Source organism: Antechinus flavipes, chromosome 1, assembly GCF_016432865.1.
Source record: "Antechinus flavipes isolate AdamAnt ecotype Samford, QLD, Australia chromosome 1, AdamAnt_v2, whole genome shotgun sequence".
Lineage (NCBI taxonomy): Eukaryota > Metazoa > Chordata > Mammalia > Dasyuromorphia > Dasyuridae > Antechinus > Antechinus flavipes.
In genome coordinates, this window is record NC_067398.1 from 482,965,177 (window position 1) to 482,991,611 (window position 26,435).

The 26,435-nt window shown below is 34.8% G+C and overlaps 1 protein-coding gene across 2 annotated transcripts in view; it reads left to right on the forward strand.

The window, feature by feature from the left end:
• GAREM1 (GRB2 associated regulator of MAPK1 subtype 1) overlaps positions 1 to 26,435 on the forward strand; it is a 188,046-nt gene that overhangs the window by 59,033 nt on the left and 102,578 nt on the right. The window lies entirely within an intron of this gene.

Sequence of the window (26,435 nt, forward strand, 5' to 3'; positions counted from 1 at the left end):
TCATTGCCAAGAAAATCCCAAATGAGGTCATGAAAAGTTAGACACCACTGAAATGACTGAAGATAACAATATTTTCTATCCTCCTCTGATGACTTGATACTCAATTGTTAACTACTTGGATTAAGTCATAACCCATTTTGTTGTTAAACAATCTGTACACATTTATGTAAATTCTAATCTCTTATTATTTTTGCTACCAAACAAATCATTAAAATATAGACACATGCATCACAAGAAACAAGGAATATACCTCAATCCTTCTTCATGGTGACAACTCATGCTGAGGCTTGTGAACACTTTTTTGCTTCATTCTGAGTGAAGGTGAAATGACTTCAGTACAAAGGCAACATACTATAAAGAGTTGCTTATAAAAAATGTCACAAAGTAAAAATCAGTTTACATAATGCAACAAAATGACCTTCATTTAAACTCCTTCTCTACTTATTTTGCTAATTAGCTAGTTATTGTGGGACATGATAGTGGCTCTTTTGATGTGATGGCATACATGTTAATGTCTTCAAAGAGACATTTCATTAACCAGAGTGGTACTTCGTAACTGGTCTCTTTTGAAATCCTAAACAATCTTTTTCAACTAATGTTGGAAAAATAGTTTCTTTAACAAAAGCTCTGTGACATTTTCCAGGAAAACACATGACTCCTCTGAGAATTGGTATTAATCTTTTTTGATAACTATAATTGCTCAGATTATAGAAAGTAGCTGAAAACAGTCCATAGTCAGTAGTCTTCCCCCACTCCACAAATTTCAACCCATCATTTTCTTCATAGAAAGCCTCAAGTGCTTTCAGTTTCCTTGATTTAAAATGGCTCTATCTTACATCTAAATCCCTCCTTGTCTCTCCACCCCACCACTCCCTTACATTCCTCTCCAGCTAAGATTTAATTAATTCAGCAAACATTTATTAAGTGCTTATTACCTGGAAGGCATTGTGCTGAGTACTGAAGATATGAAGACAAAAAAATGACAGTCTTCTTTAGGGGTTTCAGGGAGTTATAGAATCAGAGATTTAAAAGTAAAGGGAATCTTAGAATCGATTTAGTACAATCTTCTTATATTCCAGAGAAGAAAACTGAATAAGTATTATTAGTATTTTTAATTACTTATTTTATTTTGAATTTAAGAAATAAAACAATCATTTCCATAACATAAAATAGGAAAAAAAATGATAGTACTTGAAATTGCAAATCTACTACATACAGATATCAACTTGATATTCCTTTTAAACATAAAATAAAGTTAGCATATAGCTTTCTCCCCTTTTCTCTTCTTCCACTCCTCTGCACTAGAGATGGCTCCTAATAAGCACAAATGTGTGTGTATCTGTAAATATTTATGTATATATCTATACCTATATATTTCTGTTTCTATCTCTTAAGTCTATTTGTAAAGCCATTCTTCTATTTATTAGTTCTTTGATGCAGATAGAAATTATAAGGGATATTATTGGTAAAGCCATTAGGACAGAGGGCCTGCCACATTCTAGGTGCTATATAAATTCTTAGCTTGCCACGAAATGGGGGCTATGTAAATGCTTATTCCTTTCTTCCTTTCCCCACACCATTCCATGCCAATAAGAATATACACAGCATATAATACATGTAAATATAAAATCATGCAAAATGATTTTAAAAAAGAAAATGATTACAACTTGGTGGGGTGTGTTGGAAATCAGAAAAAGGCTTCATATAGGAATGGTATTTTATCTGAGCATTGAAGGAAGATTTGGATTTTAAGATATGGAGATGGAAAGGGAACACATTCTCACTATGGGAGAACCACATGTATGCCTAAACAAAGGAGTAAAGACAGAATGAATTATCATATTCAGAGAACACTGCAGTTCACTTGAAACAGAAAGGGAATAATGTGAATTAAGACTGAAATGATAGATGGTATTCAGTATCCTCAGATCATGCTGGTAATGATTTAAGTGAAAAGAACAATAAAATAACCAAAACTAAGTGTTACAAAGAGCAAGCCTGACCCCAAAAAGAACTATGAGATGTTTCCCTTCCTCATTTTCCCCATTCTACTCCTTTGCAGAAGTTAAATAAGCATGAAAGTGGTACATTACATGTAGTTAGCATGTAGTTTTCTCCCTTTTTTTCTTCTCTACTCCTCTACCCTAGAGATTAGAGATAACTCCCATTAAGCACAAATGTGTGTGTATCTGTAAATATTTATATATATATATATATATATATATATATATATACACACACACACACATACTTATATACCTCTGTTTCTATCTCTAACTCTTTGTAAAACCATTCTTCAATTTATTAGTTCTGTGATGCAGATAGAAATTATAAGGGATAATATTTATAAAGCCATTAGCACAGAGGGCCTGCCACATTAAAGGTGCTATTTTGATTGATTTATTGACCTTTTATTCCCCCCCTTTTTTTTCTTTAAAAATATTATTTATAATTTGGAATGGTTTTCTGAGAGGTGAGGAAGCTTCTTGGGAAGAATTATCTTAATATAAAAAGTCCCCAAAGTATCGATAATGTTTATTAATTTATCAGAATCACTGAACACCTTTAATTGGTATTATTGTAAATCTTGCTTAATGGTCTTAAAAAATAGCTCTATAGCATTCTAAGGTCTTGCAGAATGCTCTACATTATAATCTCCTTTCATCTTCACAGTAACCCCATAAAGTTTTTCAGATGAAGAACGTAAGCTCAGAAATGATAAATGATTTGTCCAGGATCATGCAGTTAATGTCAGAGTTAGGAGGACCTGGTTTCAAATCCTGCTTCTGAGCCTAACACTATTACCACCATACTTTGCTATCTTTATTTTAAGATAAACTAAACAATGATTCATTGTAAAGTGCAATATAATGGATAGGATGTTATATTTGGAAATCAGAAGATCTAAATTCTAATTACAGTTGTGCCTCAACTATGCATGTGATATTGGATTGTTCTCCTAATCAGTTTCTTCATCTCTAAAGGAGTTGGATGTGATAAACTCTTAAGATCTTTTCTAGGCTTAAGTATATAATCCCATGATCCCAATAATAGGGAAAAAAAATCCCCATTTATTGTGGCATAGCTCCAAAAAGTCTACTTTTGTCTACTTAAATCTGCTTTTATTTTGACTGCACTCCATTTCAGAATTCATTATTAATAGTTGAAATGACAACTGGAAAGTAAAATAACAAGAATGTCTCTAGTTTCGAGTAAAACTCATGACTCTCCTAAGAATTTATTAACCTTTTGAAATAACTATAAAGTCTGATTTTCTCTAAAAGAAATTTATATGATATTCTTATTTCTAAGATCTTTCATGTTGAAACTTCATATCTTGTGGGACCTTTGGCAACAGCATTAATAGTGAATTTATTTACTCCTTATAATGTAAACCCTTGACTACCAGAAGTTTCAGACAGCTCCCGTTTCTTTGACTCAGTTCATAAGTTAGCTAGCTTCTTTCAAAGCAATTGTTTACCTTATCTTTACACAATACAATCAGAATTTGAATTCAGGAAACCTTTCAGATTCCTTATGACTTTTTCTAGTAGGCGAAATTTTCAGCAAATGACCATAGTGTCACATACTTTTAAGTTCATCCTTCTCTTTTTAGAATTTCTTTTCTAGTTCGGCATGCAAGAAAAACTTTGACTCTTCATTTAGCAGCCATTTCTTTAAAAAACAAAATAAAACAAAACAACTATCCAGTACAATCAAAGGGGGAAAATGGCAGTATTGAATTTTGGAACTTATTTCATCTATTTTGGGTAAGGCAACTAATGACCTGACCACACAGCAGCATCAGCTTCTTTATGTCTGATATACTTCCAAACAAATATATAATTCCTGAAATATCTTTCTGGTTACGTTGTCTCTCCTCATTTATCAGCTTCCAAAGGTCAGAGGCTCCCTCTTTTTAACCTAGCTTAATGCAATGCTATGTGCTGCTAGGTATTTAGAAGCTTCTGATGAGAAGGAAGAAGCTGTTAGAAGGGTTAAACAGCAACACATGATAATGATTAGTGGGCTTTTGAACATTATTCTCTACCATATGGAATGTCAGACATGGAAAGGATTATGGCTTACCCCCGAGTACTTGCCTTTTGAACTACCCAGTTTGAAAACAGTTGGTGGCTCTCTGTTTGTTGTCTTTAGAATAAAATATAAACTAACTCTTCAGCCTGCAATTTGATGTCCCTAATGGTTTGCTTATAATCTACCTTTTCTACCTTATTTTATGTCACTTTCCTTCACAAAGTTGGTGTCACAAACAATTCCCCATGACTCATAAGATCATAAATGTGGAGGTGGAAAGAATTCATACAAGCCATTGAGGCTAACCTCTCATTTTACAAATAAGGAAACTAAAGCTGATAAGTTAAGGCACTTTTCCATGGTTTTACAGAGTAGAATTTGAATGCCTAATGTAGAATTTGAACTCGGGTCTTTCGGACTACAGCCAAGGAAGTTCTCCAGCCACTGTGCCATGTAGTTGTCTTTAAAATTACTTTGTGTTCACTTTGTCTCTTTCTCTGTGGACTTCTTGTTTGCCCACAGTAGAATGTAAGCTCTCGAAGGACAAGAACTGCAATCGCTAATATTATTATAACATTCCAAGTTTCATAAAGTACTTTACACATAATTTGATTTTGATCCTCATGGCAACCAGTAAGGAAGGTGCTATTCTCATTTTACAGATAAGGAAACTAAGGTGACTTGCTTTGGGATCACAGAACTAGTAAGTATTTAAGGCAGGATTGGAACTCAGGTCTTAGTGATTTAAACTCTCAAGCCACTTCAGAAAAATCCTCTTGTGAAGCCTTTGAAAGAGCAGATACTCCTCAGCTCCACAGCTCTGAATCCTATTCTTCCTCTAAAGCTCAGTTCAGATGCTTTCTCTTCAGCCTAGCCTTCCATCATCCCCTTCCAACCTTCCCACACTCCTTAGATTACCTCTCATTATCTTACCCCTCTAGCTTGAGATGTTTTGTTTCTTTGATATCTCACCAGTGCCCAGCATGGTACTTTGTACTCAGTAGGTGCCTCATAAATGTTTGTATTGAGTTCAACAAAAAGGATAGGAGTCTTGAAATCTATAATCAAGAGATTGCAGGATTTGGAGAATAGCAAACATAGAAAAGAGATGTGGGGATCCATTAGGGGCCTCCTCCTGTTTTTAGGAAGAACCACATTCAGTTGGGAAGAGGTAATATTATTTCAGATTTTAAAGGATTTTTTTGGAAAGTGAGACTCCAGAACAAAATCAGAGGCAGTGTAATGTGATAGAAAGAAAAATGGAAGATGAAATGATGAGATATGGATTCTAGATCTGACTTTGTTATTTGTTAGAAGTGAAACATCATAATACTCTTATTGTTTATCATTTAGTGCTTCTAGCAGGCTCAAATATGATAAGCTAGTGTGAGTGTTTTTCCAACCATAAAGGCCTATATAAATATAAAATGTTGTTCTCATTGACAAGCATACCAGGTGTTGTTTTCATCTCCTGTATAGAGTTGTTTGTGTTACTTTTGTGGATCATTGACAATAGAAAATGAAGCTCCAGTTTCAAGGGGTATTTTTGTCCTATTTATTTGCATGAGAAAACTTCATTGATTCACACTGCAAATTTAGGATCACCTGGGCAGAAGTTTACTTTTTTTTTCTTATGTCATTGAAGAAGTTTGATAAGCAAATAAATAAGGAATCTCCTAGAGCTGTTGGATATTTTAAAACCACCAATGAGAATCTATTGTTTCTAAGAATTTTAAATGTTCATTTTAAAAATTTCTTCTAATTACAAGTAAATCTCTGCCTATTAATGCAGACCCAGTCACTTCTGCCATCCCAAATTATTTGTTAGCAGTTCATTCACATTATCACAGAGACAGACTAATGTGTATTGATAATGAGTTAAGAAACGAAGATCCAGGTTCAAATCCTGTGTTTGACATGTGTCAAGTTCCATATTCTCTTTCAGTTAGCTTATCTGAAAATGGAGATAATAATACCTGTTAGCATCACCTTCACAGACAGTTGTGAGAAGAAAAATGAAATATTATATATAAAGAGTTCTGCAAACTTTAGAGTTGTTGTTCAGTCATACCCTACTTTTCATGATCACATTTGGGTGGGGTTTTTTTTCGGCAAAGATACTGGGATGTTCCTTCTCTAGCTCATTTTGCAGATGAGGAAACTGAGGCAAACAGGGTTAAATGTCCAGGGTCACACAGTTAGTAAGCGTCCAAGATTGGATTTAAACTTAGGGAAATGAGTCTTCTTGACTCCAGGTTTGTACCTCTATCCATAGCATTGTATTGCTGCTTCCAAAACTTACAAAGAGATTTATTTTTTTTTATTTTTATTTTTATTTATTTATTTATTTTTTTGCTGAGGCAATTGGGGTTAAGTGACTTGCCCAGGGTCACACAGCTAGACAGTGTCTGAGACCATATTTGAACTCGGGTCCTCCTGAATTCAGGGCTGGTGCTCTATCCACTGCGCCACCTAGCTGCCCCCAAAGAGATTTATTTTTATCAATGTTGTCATTATCATCATGTACTTTTAAAAATAATTAAACTGTATCCATTTTTAAAGATTTTGTAATTTTTAAAAATCTTGGCCAATTCATACTGTGCTAAACATTAAAATCAATAAAGCTTTCCTGAAATTTCATTTGTGAATAAGAACCTGACTCAGGCTCAAGGACTGACCACATGGCTTTGAGATATGTAAGCTAAACTTGAGATTGCATTGGAAAGTGAATGCTGATTTAAAGTCCTGTAATTGAAATTGATCCTGAAGTCATTAACTGTGCCCTGAGAAAGATGGAAAATTTCTTTCCATCCTGGCAAAACAAGTTTTGAAGTTTGGATAAAAAGTTTCTCAGTGACAAGTAATTGACACCAAAAGCAGAAATCTGCTCAGTCTGCATAGCATATTTTGCTACCCACAGAGAAACTACTCAAGAAAAGCTGGCATTAACAACTAGGAAAGTGATTGCTTCTTTGCTCCATAATTTTATTCTTCAATTTAGATAAAAGGTATTGTAAGTGAAGTTATCCAAACCTTCTTGAAAAAGTTTGGCTACCAAAAGTGCAGAGATTTACTTTTATAAGTCTGGAATGAAAGTCAGACTTTTAAATTTTACTATTATTCTTGTCATCACCCATTTTTAGGCATTTAATATTGCTTACTTGAGGATGGGAGGAATTAGGCAGAGAAGGATTTCCTTCAATAATCAAATTTTAAAAAATAATTATTCTAAGAGTCTTCCCTTATAAATTCTGGTGCTTTTGATATTGATTTCCTTTTCTTTTGCTGTTTTGATCCAAAACAGTTTCTTCTTAGTCCTGAATTGAATGTATAAGTTTTCTGAACTGTTAGCTCCTTGGGTGCAGGACTATGTGCTGTTTAAATCTTATTATCATTTATTCCCCTCTAGATCTAGTACTGTACTATACAATTAGTAGTAGGCATTTAATTGAAAATCAATTGAATAGCTCTCGGCTTGGAATCAGAAGGATCTGAATGCCATTTGGCCTCTGATATATTAGCTATGGGATCTGGGCAAGTCACCTAACCATGTTTGCCTCAGTTTTCTCATTAGTATAATGAGTTGGAGAAGAAAATAGCAAACTACTCTAAGTATTTCTGCCAAGAAAACCCCAAATGGAGTCATGAAGAGCTGTACGGGACTGAACAATAGCATTTGAATATGTTTATAGTAGTACAATAGAAATTACAACAGATTTGGAGTCCTTTAATGGGTTCTGATATGAATTTGACTACTTACCTACTGCCTGTGTGACTGTGGTTAAGTTATTGAATATCTTTAGACCTTATTCTCCATCTAAAAAGAAGGAATTGTAATAAATGATCTTGAAGTTCTTGAAGAGTAAAATATATAGAATTCTGTAAGCCACCTCCCCATTCCTCAACAAAAGATTCAAGAGATCAATTTTTCACTAACCTAATTTTAGGGGAATGCATTGTTAAAAGGAAGGAAATTCCTTCTTTTTGAGAGTGGAAGGAAATCATGATAGTAACTCATATTGATGGATCAGTTTAAGGTATATAAATGACTTTCTCCACAATAGTTTCATGAATAAAATAAAAGCAAACAATTTCAACCAGATTTTCAAAAAATTTTAAGATAATTGATTTGAAACTTATAGTTACTATCATCATGGTTAACTATTCTTATGCCTTATATTTTTAAATTTTCATCCTCCTACCTACTCTCTGAATGTAAAATAAAGCATCCTAATCCTTTTCTCTCCAGAGCAGCTAGACTGCTTGGCCTAGAATATCTCAGTTCAAATCTAATCTCAGATACTTACTTTCTTTATGATCCTGGATAAGTCAATCTTGTTTGTTCATTTCCTTATCTATAAGATGAATTGGAGATGGAGAAGGAAAGACAAATCCCTTTAGTATGTTTGCCAAGAAAACTCCAAATGTGGTCACAAGAAGTCAGATGCTTTTGAACAATAACAAAAGTCCCTTTTTTTTTTCTCCTACCTGCTATATTCTTTAGTATTTTAAGGATCTATGAAGCTAAATTAAATGGATACCTGTAAGAGGGTAAATGACACATAGGCATTGTGATGGTAAAAAAGTTGTTTTTCCCCCTTCTTGCACAATCCATGGAGCTCTTCAGCAAGCACCTGGGTTCTTAAGGCGGTGGCTGTTTTTAAAACGTGGGATATGCAATGTCTGTCTCTCGGGCAAAATTATAGTAATGCAGCATCTAACATAACCTTGGATTGTAATTACAGAACAAAAGGAAATGTTGAAACAAGCTAATTTTATTCTCCTGGGTTGTGAGTTTAATTAGCATGAATCATCCATTTTCAAAAAGTAACTACTTGTGTTGAACAAGGTTTTATATGAGTATTTTTTGCCTATTACATGGTACAAAGTTTATTTAGTGAAAGGCAAATACCAACACTTTCTTAAGCATCTAAACATAAGGGTGCTGATCTCATATCTACTTTTTAAAAGTTGCTTTTAAAATCACATTTCATATTTGTAGAAATTTTTATTTATTTACATACCTATTTTGTAAACTTATTGAAAGCTGGTACTCAATTCTATTTCTTTGACTCTCCCTTGAGACCTTTTACCACATATAGTAGGATGCTTAATAAATGTTTGAAATAATGCAGTTCCTTGGATAACATTGAAGTTTGCAGATCTAGTAAATCATAACAGTAATAACTGATGTTTGTACAACATTTAATAGTTTATTATATTTATATTAAAAGAACATTGTAAAAACAAACAACTTGGAAACATGTAAGAACTGTGATCAATCATGACTCCTTAGGAAGTCCATGATACTCTTTTCTTGACAAGTGATGGACTATATATGTAGAATGATACACATTTCTGGACATGGTCAATGTGGAAATTGCTTTGCTTGACTCTACGTATTTCTAATAAGTTTTTTTTTTTTCCCTTTTTTTCATAGGGAACATCAGGTGAGAGATAAATTCATGTTTAATAAAAAACCCAGAAGCTAATATTATATGCCATCTTTCCAAAATACACATGGCCTGTCATTTATGACTTTATTTTTCACATTATTCATTTGTTCCTTTGGTCCCTACAGAGCATACTTAGTCAATAAATGGGAAAATCTAGGGCCCACAGGTCTAAAATAACTCTGTGATAGAACAGAGAGTAAATATGAACTTTGAATTTACCATATTTCCCCTTGATTTCTGCTCTTGTAATGCTAGCTGAATGCAACTCCTGGAGGGAGGCGCATATCACGGGCAATCTCGGCTCAAGTCTAACTCAATACATGGGATTATATAACTGAAATCAGATAAGAGTCTGTGTGTTTTTCTCACTGGCAGAAATGGATCTTTTTATCCTGAGAATTCACATTTCTCATTCATTTTATCCATCTGAGTAACTCCTTGGAGCTTTGAAGGGTTAACTTTTGCTCTCAGATATTACTTTTAGCCAAAGGGAACCTCAGTTGTTTCTCTTCACACAGAATAGATTTAATGATGGGTTCCCAGAGGGCTCACTGGGTTAAATTTCTTTAAGTAACTCCTTCACTGTTGGGTATACTATGCCCTAATAATAATATTTCTTGGGGGCTGGAGTCATCTGGTTTTTATGACTCACAAAACACTGAAGTTGTATACTCCTGGTAAGCTGCTTACCTGTTGGAGTGACTCTCCCAGCATGCTCTGAAGTAGAAAAAAAGGACAAATCTGTGTGACAGGTGAACTTCAGTGGTATTTAAGGCAGATAAAATGATTCATACACTTCCATATTGATATTCTGGGATGTTTCGTTGTATGAGAACTTGAACTTGTTGGAACTGGTGTATTAATCATGGAACTTATCTCTATTAGGTTTGCCTTCCATGTTAGTATCCTATTGAATCCTAAATAGAATTTTAGTCTACAGAACTTTAAAGAAAATACAAACTATATGTAATATAACTACATGTAAGATATGTTTGAAATATCTAATTCGCTGTGACTTAGACTCATATCTCTTGACCTCAGAGCCTAGTGTTCAAGGCTAATTATATCTCTTGTTGGCCATCTTTCCTCCTGAGTTGCCTCTTTCTCTCAAGATCATTCACTAGTTTCCTAGATATTCAAATTTAAAAACAAGGAATCATCTTTTACTGTTTTTTTAAAAGTTTTAGTATTTTAACATTAATGTTTTAATCTTTAAATATATTAATTTTTTAATCCTCATGTATCCATTCAGTTAGTTGCCAAAATATTTATCTTTCCCCTTCTTTTAATTTTCAAAGCTATCACCCTAGACCAATCTCCCTCCCTCTGCTTTCATTCACTTGTGGAACTCTTGTATATAAAATGTGTTAGACACTGTAGGAGCTATAAAAATTAGGACATGGGCTCTGTCTTCAAGAAACTTAATACATTTTTATATAATTTTTTTTAAAAAGCTCATCCATTTGTGGTGTTCACTAGGCAAACAACTTTCACCTTTGACGTCAAGTAGCTGTAGCATGCATAACAGCCACACCCTGGTAAACTTTCTCATCAGACAGGCTAAAGCAGGTTTAAGGATAACTAATGGAAAGGCTTTAAGTCAGTCAGTTAGAGAGATGTCTACCCCAAGCATGTGATGACTTCCCTGGTTGAGTTGGTAGATAAGAACAATTTGTTCCTATGGTGACGAAGGCTTTCAAAGCAAGCACTGTAGAGTGCTTAGAACTTGATCAGACACTGAAGACTCCAAGATCATTCTCTGCATTCTGAGCCATCACCAGTTTTAACTTTTGTCTTACCACTGGACTTTGATTACTCCAAAGGAGAAAGTGAAGATGAAGATTATGAAACTCTGGTTGCCATTGGTCATTGGTCCTCTTCAAAAACAAAGGATGAGAAACAAAATATTTTTATAGGACAAATTAGCCATATACAGATAGTCCTTCTCACATCCACCTCAGTCTTTTTCTTCCTTCAAGAAGCAGCTCACAGATCATCTCCTCGCACTGAACCTTTTTTGCCTTCCCTCTCTAAGTAACACGTATTTATTGCAGGAAGGGAGAATATATTTGTGTATATGTGTGTGTGTATGTGTGTGGTGTGTATGTATGTGTGTGTGTATGTCTACATGTAGCCTCAGTCCCTATATATTCAGTATTTTCTTCAAGTGTTCAAAATTAATCATTGATTAAATTTCAAGTTACTTTGTTATCATTTTGGAATATTTCATACAAAAGATGTTCCATAAGATGTTGCTGATTTTTTGGACCCATAAGCTTTATATTTTGTTTCAACTTTACCTGCCTCTGCCTCCATAGTACACAAAGAAATTACCCATGTTACATGTAACTACAAAACAGATAAAAATACATTTTTCTTATATATCATGTATATACATCGTTTACATAGTACATGTATACATGTATATATACATACATCTACATAGAGAATAAAAATTTAAACATTAAATACTGTAAAGGGCTGAAACGCTGAGTAGGTACACTAGAATCAGACAACCTAGCACTTAAGGCTAATTACCTATTGGACAATACTTTATTAGCATATGCTTGGAAAATGGCCCTTCTCACTATTCTGTTGCTAAATCAATCTTTTGGTGTATACAGACAATTGTAGGTGGGATTAGGGGGTAGAGTAAGAGAAGCCCGAGTCACTTTGGCTGTGGATAAAGAGGAGAAAGAAGGTAGTGGAGAGCTTGTGGAATTTTCGTCCATCTCCTTTACTTCTCTCCCTAAAGACCAAAGACTTTTGCTTATCCTGACTCCAGCTGATTCTAAGGCATCCGGGTGCTAACTCGGTCTTCACAGGACACAGTGTGTGTGTGTGTGTGTGTGTGTGTATTATTCATGTATACACATGAAATTCATCATGTACATATACACACATGCAAAAATAAATGTACAAAGTATCCCTGAAGTTCTATCAAAGCTTTGTGTATGTGTTGTTTTAAACTCTTTCATTTTTTAAATATTTATTTCCTTAGTACCTAGCATGGTTCCTATATTTAATAAACATATAATGACAGATTGAAAACAAAGTAGAATGATACATTTTCAAGAGAGATGCAGATAGCCTCCTTTTTCCAATTGATTCCTTACATTAGTCTGATAAATTTTTTTATTTGTAAGTATAGTTGTGATCTTGTTAGTACTTTAATCTGAACTTTCAGTGGTTTTCTAACAACAGTTTACTAGAGCTGCATGAATAAATTAATGGTAAGCAGGGCTAGTTTGCCACTGGTGACCTTACCTAGCCTTTACACACAAAGCAAGTTATTAATGAGAATCACTGTTAGATTCCTGTTTTTGAATACTTATAAAACTGGGAAATTGGAGATCTCTTCTTGTAAAACAGTGTGCCTGTTTTTCTATATTGGGAAATTGGAGATTTCTTCTCCTGCAATGATAAATGTTTTTCTATGTGTCTTTGTGATCTCTTTGTGTAAAAGAGTACGACTTCAAAAAAAAAAAAAAAAAAAAAGAATACATCTTCTTCAGAAGATGTAGAACAATGTTTCACATATTTTTCCTTGGAGATCAAGGTATCCTGGAGGAGGGTGAGTGAGAATCACAGCCTCATTTAGAGTTGGAATGGACCTTAGAGACCATGGAAGTAGACCCTCTCCATTGTATGGAAGAATTGAAGTCAAGACAGATTAAATAACTTGCATGTAGGGGTCACAAAGCTAATAAGTGGCTGAGGTGCAATTTGAATCTAAGTTTTCCTGATTCTCAAAGTCTAGCATTGTATTCATTATGTTACTTTTGATTTTTGTTAATCAAAAAGAATTATATGTAACTTTTAGCACCTAAATATAAGTATCACTCACTTACTATTGGTTATCAATTTCTACCACTGTCAAGACCAGAAACCCTCACTCTTGAGGATGGAAGTATCTATCCTTCCTCTCTTAGGAAAAAACTAGTATCAAAAAATTGGTTTCCTGGATACAAAAAATTTTCCAAATGGACAATATTTGAGTTAGTTGTGAATTAAGGGAAAAAAAGATGTTAAAGAAATAGTTTTTAAATTTATTTTTAAATTTTAATTAAAACTTCTTATTTACAAAACATATGCATGGGTAGTTTAAAGAAATTGGTTTTTCAGGCACAGTAAGCCATTTTTCAAATGGGGTTTGACCTGGTTGTGAATTAACATTGTCCAATAATGCACATTGTATAAGACTGCTAATAATGCAGTTTCTCTGTCTTTATAATTATCTAGTTGTGGTACAAAGGCAGTCTCCTTATTTCCATCTCCTACTTCTATCTTTAAAATCATTTCAGGTCCAATTGTTTTCTCAGGTCAAATAAAATTAATGAATTTCTACCAAATGCTTAGAATAAACAGGTGAAAGGAACCTCACATGGGTATTGTCAGACCTCACTTATCTGCTTCAGTGTAGAATTTACATCTAAATAACTTGGCTCCTGAAATGATCTTCACTTGTAATTGAAAACTTCAGTTTGTCTGAAATGGTTTGAAAAGAGGGAAGAGTGTTTGAGGGGGCAGAAGAGCAGACCAGAGATGGTTTAGAAGTTGTGTTCTTATCTTATCTTGAACTCTTTGCCTGATTTTCCTATGCCTATTTCCCACCAAAAAAAAAAAAAAAATGGAAATAATAAATAAATACTATTTGCTTTGAAGTGTTCCAGGGTCTCCTACAGGAAAAGATTTTACTAAGTGTGAATAATAGAAGGGACAATAGTAGGCATCAAACATCTTGATCTAGTTTATAAAGCCATTTCTGGTTTTCACATTTCTCTACCTATTAATACTGACTTGTGTTCTTATATGTGTGGTCTTAATGAAAGTTTTATAACCTTAAGGAAAATGGTCTTTAGGATTTTCTTTGCTTACAAGTGAAACTCATACATCTATTCCAGGAGCTCTCTACCTAGAGAGGATGTGGATCTCGGGACAGAGACCAAGATTCCTCAGAAAACTGGAAAAAAAATTATTAATAATTTTAATAATAGCTAGCATTTATATAATGCTTTAAGATTTGCAAATGTGCTTTACAAATGTTCTTAACAGCAAGCCTAGGAGATAAATACTGTTTTCTCTCTTTTACAAATGGGGAAACTGATGGAACAGAAGGTTTTGCAAGGGTCGATGCTGAAAAATTACCCATGCATATGTCTTGTAAATAAAAAGCTATAATAAACAAAGTAAAAAAAAAAAAAAAAAAAGATGTAGACTGATATAAAAGACCATTAGTCAATATACACCAATACTTTATCCTGCCATCTAGGGGAAGGGGTGGGGGGAAGGAGGGGAAAAATTGGAACAAAAGGTTGGGCAATTGTCAATTCTGTAAAATTACCCATGTATATAACTTGTAAATAAAAAGCTATTTTTTAAAAAATGGGGAAACTGAGATAGACAGGTTAAATGATTTGCCCAGAATAAAAATCTGAGGGAGGATTCAACTTAGTTCTTCCTTATTCCAGATTTAGCTTTTTATCCATTGTTCCATCTAACTGACTGCTGAAAAATAACAGTTTCTAGGGGAAGGAGAGTAAGATAGATAAATAGATTGACTCTTGGGGGAAAGTTTTTACTTTTAAAAAAGGCAGTAGTTAGAGTAGAGAATCATCTAAAGTTCAGATTTTCCAAGGAATTGGAGAAAAGAAATAATTGCCCTTAATGTAGTATAATGGAAGGAACTTCTGAAATGATAGGATCTGTGTTCAAAACCTGTCCCTGCTCCTTTACTACCCATGTCACCCATCACAAGCCACATAATTCCCTGGTCTCCAGTTTTTTCATCTAACAGATTATAATTTGTTAAAATTAAATGTTTGATTTGAAGACATATCTTATATATATACATTTACACCCAAGGTCACATAAGAGTCTTGGACACCAAAAGGTTGGGAATGGAAAAAATTTAAGAAGTTCAGGACTAGAGAATCTTTAACTCCACATTAAAGATCTAAAGACTGAGCAGTCCAGGAGTTATAGGAACAAATGTGGGGGGAAATGAATTGCTTTTGCCTTAAAGACCTATATTTAAGCACCTTCTGAGTTAATGCTGTACCTCTGGATTCTAGGATTTTCTCTGTTCTTACTACCTCACTCCCATATGTGACCCTATATTTGCTTCATTCATCCTCAAAAAGGAAATTCAAAGAAACTATTTATAGCAAAATCATTTTTTTTTTCATTGTACAGATTAGCATCTCATGTAAAACTGTACAATGACCTAGCACTTGTATCTAGAAACAGGCTCAAATTCTCTTAGACTTCAATTTTTGAAATCTCTTTGAAAGAGAGGGCATAGAGAAGACATTGAGGGAATCAAAGGGTTTAGCAGAGTAGCTAGCAAAAAGACAGCTATTCAACAAGTATCTATTTACTGAAAATAATAGATCTGGTTGCAAAGTATCAAATTATTTGAAATCTACATAGGAAATGGTCTTACAATACCAAGAACTCACTTTTCCTTTGGGTTTGGTTTTTAGAATTGGTTTTCTAGAAAGCAATCCAATCTTAAAACCCCAACTTAATTTCTGTGTTTGGAATGTTTGAAATATGAAAAGGATTAAGGGAATTAATATTAAATTAAATCTTCTAAATATGCCACTAATCATCCTTTTGTTCTGTTCCTCCATTTCCCTTAAGATGTGGATTAGTGTTTTCTGTCTAGTTTACAGCATTGGACAATTTCTAAATAAATCTCCTGTTATTGGAAGGGATTTAATGAATACTGATTAAAGTACAGACTTAGTTATGTGCTCAGTATCTGTGGCCATCAATCCACATTTATAGAAGAAACTAGCTTGTAGATATTATCTTTAAAATTAAAAATGTAGTTCATTAATCCATTTTTAGTTCTTTCATTATCTACATCCTGTAATGGGCTGAGGCTTGAGTTGATGCACTGAGGTCCCAAGCACATGAGGCTAAATAGTAATTGGACCATACTCTATTAATATATAAGCTTGGAGAAAGAATGGCCCCCGCCCACTCTTTGTGCAAGTCCTGATGTGTTGTATAGGAAATGACAATTTTGGTGGGTGGAGGCAGGGGAGTGGAAAAGGAAGGGGAAGGAGAGACTTTAGGGATTGCCTTTCCACGGTTTGCTCAGCTCACATCTCTCTCTGTTAGCAGGCTTCCTGTTGCAACTGTCCATATTGCTATCTCAACCTTTCTTGCCCTTATTTGCTATCGCAATCTTTATTCACCTCTTCACTTCAATAAATATTGAAGATTTTTCCCTTAACCTGAATTCCTGACTCCGGCTGATTTTAAATACGCGGTCATTACATTTGGCGCCCAACGTGGGGCTCGAACCCACGACCCTGAGATTAAGAGTCTCATGCTCGTCAAAAAGAAGGGGAGGAGATGGCTCAGTGGGTAGAGCACCAGCCCTGAATTCAGGAGGACCTGAGTTCAAATCCAGCCTCAGACACTTAACAATTCCTGGTTGTGTGACCATGGGCAAGTCACTTAACCCCAACTGCCTCAGCAAAAAAGCAAAAAGAAGAAGAGAAACAAACAGAAAAGCAATGGCAAAAAGCCAGCTAGCAGAGAAAGTGAGGCCTGAGCCAACCGTGGCAGTGGCAATCCCAAAAATCTCTCCTTCCCCTTCCTTTTCCACTCCCCTGCCTCCACCCACCAAAATCGTCATTTCCTATACAACACATCAGGACTTGCACAAAGAGTGGGCGGGGGCCATTCTTTCTCCAAGCTTATATATTAATAGAGTATGGTCCAATTACTATTTAGCCTCATGTGCTTGGGACCTCAGTGCATCAACTCAAGCCTCAGCCCATTACAACATCCTGTTCAGTGACTTGTTTGTAATTAGTGCACAAATATGTGTATTTGTGAATGTTCCTGCTGACTCTTTTCCTCTTCATACTTGTTTTGTGTGTTTGGATTTTACATATAGCATCATTGAGGGAAGTTAAAAATGATCAATTATCTGTTGTGATTTAATCAACTTGAATTTTGAATATTTTTGCTTATGTAAAACGTTGAAAATTTCTAGCTTTTGAATCTCTATGTTTTCAAATATTTATGTATTTTCTTCAAGAACATATTCAAAATTAAGTCATTTTAAAAATTAACAGTTGCTTCTATCATTTTAGAAATTTTACTGCATAGAAATATTCCTTAGGATTTTGCTAATTTGGGGGATATGTAAACTTTTTATACTTTGTTCCAGCCTTTCTACTTTTCCACTTTCCTTCTTCTGCCTATATTAGGACCTCTAGTTATAGATCACTTCTCACTCCTGAGAAAATCATTTTCTTCTATAAGAAGCCTTTACTGATCTCTCGTAATACTAGTGTCTATTCTTTGAGATGCGTCTCAATTTCTGTTGTGTATATCTTACTGGCACAGAGAGTTTTGTTTGTTTTTGTTTTTGTTTTTCTTATTGCTCCTCTTAACTATGAGCTCCTTTGAAAGTCCGTCATTGTAGCATAGTGCCTGGTACATAGTAAGTGCTTAATAAATGCTTGCTGTATATTTGCATTGTCATCTTTTCCCGTAAGAAGAACTTGGAATGGAGTATTGTTCAGCAGCATTGCCTTTTTTCTCATTCTGGGCACACATATCTTGGGTTTGATTATTATGAAATCTGTCCAGTTTAAAGAGCCTGAACTTTAGATGAGCACATGCAAGCAATGTGTATGTCATTTACTAGGTGGGATAAGCCATTAATCTCTCATAATTCTGTCTTGCTTTCAGAAAATTCACTTTAAAAGAGAGAAAGTTGTATAGAATGGAAATTATAAAATCATTGTTTTCTTCCCTTCTTTGTATATAGAAATGCTAGTTTTTGTAGTTTATCAAGTTTGAAATAACAATAATTTTTAAAATTAATTGAACAAAAACTCACCTGAATAAATTAAGGAAATACTGGAATTAATATACAAAAACAAAGGGGTAAAATGGGTTGTCATTCCTGAACATAAAATGCAAAATGTTGGCCGGCTGCCCAGGAATAGACTTCTATTGCTGTGATCTCACTTAGCTTTAAACATAGTGTTACTTGTTTAGCATCTACTTTAAAATTTCCTTCTCTCAATGCATACTATGCTTGAAGTACCCGATAGGAAATGTGTAGTGTGACCATTGAGTTTTATTTCCTCTCCATGGAAACCAAAGCTCTGGGAACCCAATCTGTTCCTATCAGTGTTGCTTATTAAAGCAACAACATCACATTGCAAGTCTTAAGCACTGAAAACTACCAATCAAGCTTATTGGCAAAATGAAAACTGTATTTATATGTTTCATAAATAATTTACACTGTATACATAGCTTATTTTGGATTTTTCACTTTACTAATAATCTCAAACTATAGCTTTGTGAACAAATTTGCATTAAATCATTCTTTAAGTTGGCATTCATTGGGGGGGGATCTAGACTGCATGAAAATAAAAGATAGAAAAAATTGTCCTGTTCACATATTTTTGAAGATTCAAATAATTTAATAAAGGGTCAGCATGGTATGTAAGAATTGAATAATTGGCAAATTGTATAGGAACACTTAGTGATCAGTTAGTAGGTGGCACAGTGAGTGATTAGAGTGCTGAACTTGGAAACAGGAAAACAATCATGTTTCTGAGTTCAAATCTGACCTCAAGACATTTGCCAGTGTGACCTGGGGAAGTTACTTAAATGAATCCTCATCTGTAAAAATGAGTTCAAGAAGGAAATGGCAAACCATTACAGTATCTATGCCAAGAAAATCCCAGATGGGGTCATGAGGAGTTGGACTTGACTGTATATAACCAAACTCTCTCAGAGAGAGTTGCATGGCAGTATGTATATTGTAGCATATTTCCTTGGCAAATTAATTTTTATGCTAGCTATTTTTCTAGCTATATTTTTTCTAGCCTGGAAATATTAAAAAGAATTGATGCTGAGTGAAGTGACCAGAACATTGTATATAGTAACAAGATCATGTCATGATCAACTGTTATGGACTTGGCTGTTTTCAACAATGCAGTAATTCAGGACAATTCCAATAGACTTGGGATAGAAAGTGCCGTTCACATCCAGAGAGAGAACTATGGAAACTGAATGTGGATCAAAACATAGTATTTTTAACTTTTTGCTGTTGTTGTTTGCTTGTTTGTTTTTCTTTCTCATCGTTTTTTTTTTTTTTTTCTTTTTGATCTGATTTTGCTTTCACAACATGTTTAGAAGAATTGCACATATTTAACCTATTTCAGATTGCTTGCTTTCTTGGGGAGAGGGGATATGTAGGAGGGAGAGAGAAAAATTTGGAACATAAAGTTTTGCAAAGGTGAATGTTGAAAACTATCTTTTCATATATTTGGGAAAATAAAATACTTTTTAAAAAAAAGATTGACTTTTATTAGTTCAAATCTGGCCTTAGACACTTGCTAACTGTGTAACTCTTGGCAGGCATTTGGAGGTATTTGTATTTTTCATTTCTCAGAGTCTGTTCTAGAAAATTAAGGAGGAAGATTCAATTGCCCGATTTTTTTTTTAGTTTCCCCAATCCAAAGGCAAGTGTCAAATTCATGTATTTTGCCAAATGCAATTGTTGACTTCTTCTCTGCAAAGAATTGGAATAACTTAAACATTGGGCATGGCATGATATAAAATGCTATATGTAACATTGTTCTCATCCACATTTTCTCGATTGGAGTGACTTTTGCTGAGGTGAATTAATATTAGTACATCTCTATAGTGTTATTACTGTAAGCAAGTTTATGAAAACTCCTAGAAGATAAAATGACTCTTCTTTTTAGTGAAGTAGGATCTCAGTACAGATGTCATCATACTCTTGGGCACTTAGTCTTTAAAGTAAAATGTATTTGTTTCCCCGGAACAAATGCCTGGCACTTAGCAGACACAAAAATACTGCCTGCTTGGGTTTCAGGGTTTGGGAAGCAAGAGGCTAGATTTGAATCCTGACTTTGCCACTTATTAATATTGTGATCTTAGGAAAGTCACAGAACACTTTCTTCTATAATTAACTTTTTTTTTAACTACAAAAATAGTTACTGTATTTTATTTATACTCCCTATCTGATGGAATTGTGTTGAAGATCAAGTGAGATGATAATGTTAAGTGATTTTTAAATATCAGCTGCTAATTGGTGTCTTTTCTTATTTTTTTCTTTTTTATGTATTTATTTAAAACTTAAATACAAAATAGAAAAAAAGAAAAAACAGGAAAAGGAAAACAAAAATATTGTCATGTACACAGCATAACAAGAAAAGATTCAAAAGATGTAATAACAAATTTAAAAAGTGTATACAATAATAGAACACATTGTATCCAGAACTGTCCATCTTTGCTTCCTTGTAGGTTTTCTTTTCTCAGCAGTTCACTTTTGATTTCATTCTTTTCCCCTCTTTCCCCCACCCAAGCAGGCTACAGTTAAGCCCAGATATATTTATGTATATATAGGTTATTTTTATATACATATACTTACATACATATACATATATTGTATTTTTTACATATATTTACCTCTAAACAATATTAATATGGCTGACATATATAATGCAGATTTTTCCTGTTTTGATTTGATCTTTTATAACTTTGACTTTGAATCAATGATTACTATCTCTACTTTTTTTCCTAATAAATTCTTCTCCTGAGGGTAAAGTTCTACTCTTCTTCTTGTTATGAACAGAATTACTTATGATCCTAGAAATAAGCATACACAGATATGTTTCCTAGTCTTGGAAAAGCCAAAATCACCATTTGGGAAAATGATAGGCCAGTTATCTTCCCCTTCCATGACAAAGTTCCTATCTCTTCTGTTCTCTACTTCCTTCTATGAGTGAAGAACTGGGGAGTGGGCTGAGGGGCTGAGTGGCCCATTGTTCCCCATGGGGAACTCAGCCAAGCTAGACAGGAAGCAAAATGCCCACTAGGAAAGGCATGTTATCATTCCTTTCCCCTTTGATTCCTCACCTCAAAGAAAGCTGTGGCTGCCATCAGTGACCTTGAGTGTTCACTTCTGAGCTCCCTCCAGGGCTGTGCTCAGGATCTTCATGGTTCATTAATCTTACACCATGTGCCAACAAGATGGTAGTAATTGGGTTAAACCATTTCTCATGAAAAAACTAGCACCATGCTTCAAAAGGGAAGTTACAAATGTCATTGCTCTTAAAATTCATTCTGGTTTTGTAGTCCATGTCACCAACAGTTGATGCCTCCAAAAAGAGCAGTATTTAGAATTATGAATTAAAACAAATTCACACATTTATGATGCTCCCAATGAAACATTATAGGCATGCTTCACTTATGTCACTTAGCTGCTTAATGTTCAGTTCTCTAATTGAATAGTAAATTTCAGATTTCTTTATTTTGCCCAAGTATCAGATGAATTCATAATTTAAAAATGTATATTACTGTTTTCAGTTCCAAATTCTCTACTTCCCACCCCTTAGAAGTCAAGAAATAGGAAACTCATGTTAAGTATGAAATCAAAATTTATCATTTTATACTTCTACTATGGCATAGTGATTTTTAATCTAGAGTGTATGAATTGCCTTTTCTCTTTTTTTATATTTTGATAACTGACTTTGAATATCATTTATTCCTTTTGTAATCTTATGTAATTTATTATCACATTAAAAGTGATTCTGAGAAAAATTCAAAGCTTCACCATATTGCCAAGAGTCCGTGACATACAAAAAAGGTCAAAAACTGTGGATTTCAGGGGGAACATATTATCTAATTAATTCTGGGAAATGGTATCAAAAATGTTCCCTCTGATATAACAATTAAACCCACTTGTCCTTTGAAAAGTGGATGGGTGGGAGTAGCAATTAGGAGAAAGGCGAGAACAAACAGAGAAACTGCTTTGGGTAGTTCAAGAACTGCAAAGCACAGTGTTCCTTCTTTGGAGAGGGGCCCAGCCCTGTTCTCTTCTCCAAAAGCCCTGTGGGATAAATTCCCCATGCCACAGTTTTGACCTCCCACCTCCCTGCCCCCATTTCCTGGTAGGGAGATCCCATGCCAGCCTCTGGCCAGACAGCTGGCTGTGCCAGTAGAACCGGTCCTCCCAGCTGCTTTTGTATTGCAGCACCACACTGGAGGGCTGTTTAGCAGCTTTCTTTGGTGGTGAGACAAAGACTAGGTGTGGAAGCTACTTGGGTGGGACTTGGTCACTAGTGAGTGACTCATTGGGTGGCACTGATTTGCTACTGCATCATGACCCCCAGCAACTCACTGGGAGGCCCTTTGCTCCTGGGGGTGTGGATCCTTGGGCCCTTTTCATGTGGGGGTGGGGGTTAACCTTTGGGCATATTCCAACTAGGTAATTGCTATCTGCCTCCTGACCAGGACCATTTTCTTGGTGTGTTCAAGGTTTGGTGGTGTCTGTTTCCAGCTTTGACTGGCTGTGAAATATTCTGTTTCTCCTAAAACATGTCAGCAGTGGGTGGAGTGCTACTCCCCATAATAAATGTTTTTGGTTTATATTTGGAATACAGGGTCATATACCTTTCTGTTTGTATATAATGATTGCTGGCATATTGTGGGAGAAAAAATCAAGTTCTGACTGCAAAATTCTAGCTATGTAAATGCATGCAATTCACTTTTCTCTCCAATCAAGAAGCATTTATTAAATGCCTACTATGTTCCACACCTTGTAGTAGGTAAGTGCTGGGGATGCAAAGAAAGCATCTTTCTCCAAAACATCACCACCATCCCTACTTCCTCTTCCCACCCACCCTCACTCCCACACACACAAGCAGCTAAGTGGTACAATGCATAGAACACTGGGTCTGAAATCAGTTTCCTCATATTTAAAATGAACTGGAGAAGGAAATGGCAAACTGCTCTATTATATTTGCCAAGAAAAGCCAAAATGGGATTATGAAGAATTGAATATGATTGAAACAAACTAAACCAAATACATATATGTGTATAAATTTACTTTTCTCTCTCCCTCTCTCCCTTCCTTCCTTCCCTTATAATTTTGTTGTTGTTATTCATTTGTTTCAGTCATGACTGAGTTTTTCTGACCCAATCTGGAGTTTTCTTGTCCTTCTTCAGTGGATCGGTTTTGTTAGCTAATCAAAGAATAAGTGACTTGTCCAAGGTCACATAGCTAGGATAACTCAAGTTTTCCTGACTCCAGGCCCAGTGTTCTATTCACTGAATTATTAGGTTACCAGACAGAGATGTAAACATAGACATAAACATGGAGCTATGTGTATGTATTCTATTATATATTTAGTCTATGTCTATATGTCTATATACATATCTGGCTATGTATATTTCTTGCACATAGGAGCTTACAATCTAATAAGGGAAATGGCATGCAAATAACTATGTACAAAATATAGATAGATGTTCCAAATGTTCAATACAGCATTAAACTGTCAAAATTTAGAATTGAACTAAAACTTTTGACATCTCTATTAGCTAGGTAAAAGAGAACCTAAGTGTATCACTCTAAGAAAATAAGGGTGATAATATCTGTAATACTGACTTCATTACCTCCCAGAGTGTCAAGAGGATCAAAACTGCTTTCTCCAGATTTGGCAGTATCTCTCATAATTGCTGAATCAAATAGCCTTTTCTCAGTTCTTCTTGATCTCTTAAAATGCCAGAACATTTAACACTGTTTCGGTGTTCTGTTAATAAACATTTATTAAACATTTGGTATGTATCAGGCCTCTGGGGAATTCAAAAAAGTGCAAAAACATGGTTTTTGTCTTCAAAAAACATTTTCTAATGGAGGAAAAAGCATGCCAACAATTGTATTTTATACATGATATGTACAGAGTACATAGAAACTTCTTGAGAGAAGTTAACTTTTTTTTTTTTGCCTGCCTTTGCATTCCCGGCAGTTAGCACAATTTCTATCATAGAGTGTTTATTATTAACTCATTATTTATGTTAGGCTTCTTGGTATCATGACTTTCAGATGCAGCTGTAATTGCTTTTCTTCTGATGCATAATTCCTCTTTTTGGGAAGTTTTTGAGAGCCACGGAAGACTGGAGAAAATATCTAGTCCTTTGTCTTGTTAATCATGTAGCCCAAAAGTCTCTCTGAATTTAGATTAATTCTTAATTACATCTTGTTTCCTTCCAGTAGAATGTTAATTGGGCTTAAGTGATTTGCCTAGGATCCCACAGCTAGGAAGTGGTTAAATGTCTGAGGCCAAGTTTGAACTCAGGTTCTCCTGACTTCAGGGTGAATACTCTATCCACTACACCATCTAGCTGCTCCCATGGAAAGTAATTTTAGAAGGAAGTCACTAACAGAAGAATAGAGGAATGACTTCTGCAGAACAATGAGAGAAAGGTAAAGAGGGGAACATCTAGATAGAAGAGATTAATACAAAGGCATGAAGTGGAAGGTAGAATGTCATGTGTGAGCAATAATAAAAAGGACACTGATGCTATGACTTCGGGGGAGAATTATGTAGAACAAGACTGAAAAGATGGAAAGAAGAAGTTTTGCCAAATTAGATGATACTAGAAGTAATAGGCACCACGGAAGGTTTTTTGGGGGGAGAGTGATATGATCAGACCTGTACTTTGGAACAACTTACTTTGGCAGCTGAGGAAAAGGTAGACTTAAAGGGTTAAGACACTTGATCGAGGGAAATCAGTTAGAAAGTTATTGCAGTGGTCCAAATGGATCGAGTCTGAGTGATTAGGGGAATTGTGGAACCTTGATAGTAAAGGAAGTTCAGAAGAGGGGTGAATTTAGGGGAAAATATATTGAAAATAAAGATAATAAGAAAAATAAAATGATTAAAACATAGGAGCCTAGGCTTCAAGTCATTGCAAAGACATTTAGTAGGTATATGATCTTGGGCACAGACTTCATGTCTTGGAACCTATTTCCTTGTCTTTAAAATAGAGATAATAGTATTTGCACTACCTATGTCACAGGCTTGTGAGGAAAGCACCTTTAGGAGCAACCCTACAAAAATCTCTAATCCCTTTCAGGCTGCTGAATGATTCACCCAATCAGGACAAATGTTTCTGTTTTTTCTTATACATGAAGAATCTTCAGGCATGAAGACTCTACAACTTCTTCCTTAACCCATTCTAGCATATCATTCCTAGATGTAATATTTTTGTTTTCATATTGTATGTAATAGATACCTAGTTGATTGTCCCACATGTGAGATTCCAGTCCGTTTGATTTGATCCCCTAGGCTTTGTTTTTTCTACTCCAGGTTTAACTCCCTTCATTTCTCCCCTACTTCCTTTTGAAGCCAGCTCTGTGCCTCACCTCTATTTCCAGCTTTATTTTATATGTTTCCCCCCTTCTAGTGTAAGCTCCTTGAAGGTTAGAAATGTCTTTGTTTATATTTATCTCTGTAGCACTCAGCACAGTGCCTGTCACATAATAAGCCTTTAATTGATGCATATTCTCCTGCTCTCTTTCTCTGTCTCCCTTTTTCTTTGTTTCTATCTTTTTTTTCTCTCTCCCTTTCATGGTTTCTTGGTTAGTGTTCTAAGAAAGTAAGGTTTGGTAGCCAGGAATTTTTGATTGTTTACTTTATGCATGTGTATGGATTTGTAGATGCTGCACTTTATGTGGGGTAAAAGGCTAAATTATCATAAGGCACTGCTGGTTATATTACCTTTTAATATTTTCCTGTTAACATCTAATGTGTATAAATCATTTTAGAAATACAGACTAGAGGATGGAGGAGCTGTCAAACTCTGTTCTCACACTTCATTTTTATAGTTCATCTCAGGACAAGGAATATCAGCCTGAGGAATGACCAGATCATCTTATCCAGTTGAACATTTTGATAATAATGAAAATAATCAAATGTTGGAATGATATTCTAATGACGAGTCTTCATTCTCTTAGGCAGCATTTTTTTTCCAACCATAATTATTTCATAGGACTGAATATACCCAAAAAAATCATTTACTTCATGCTCCTTTTTCCATTCAGAGATTCCAATCTATGCAGGCAGAAAACTGGAAACAGAG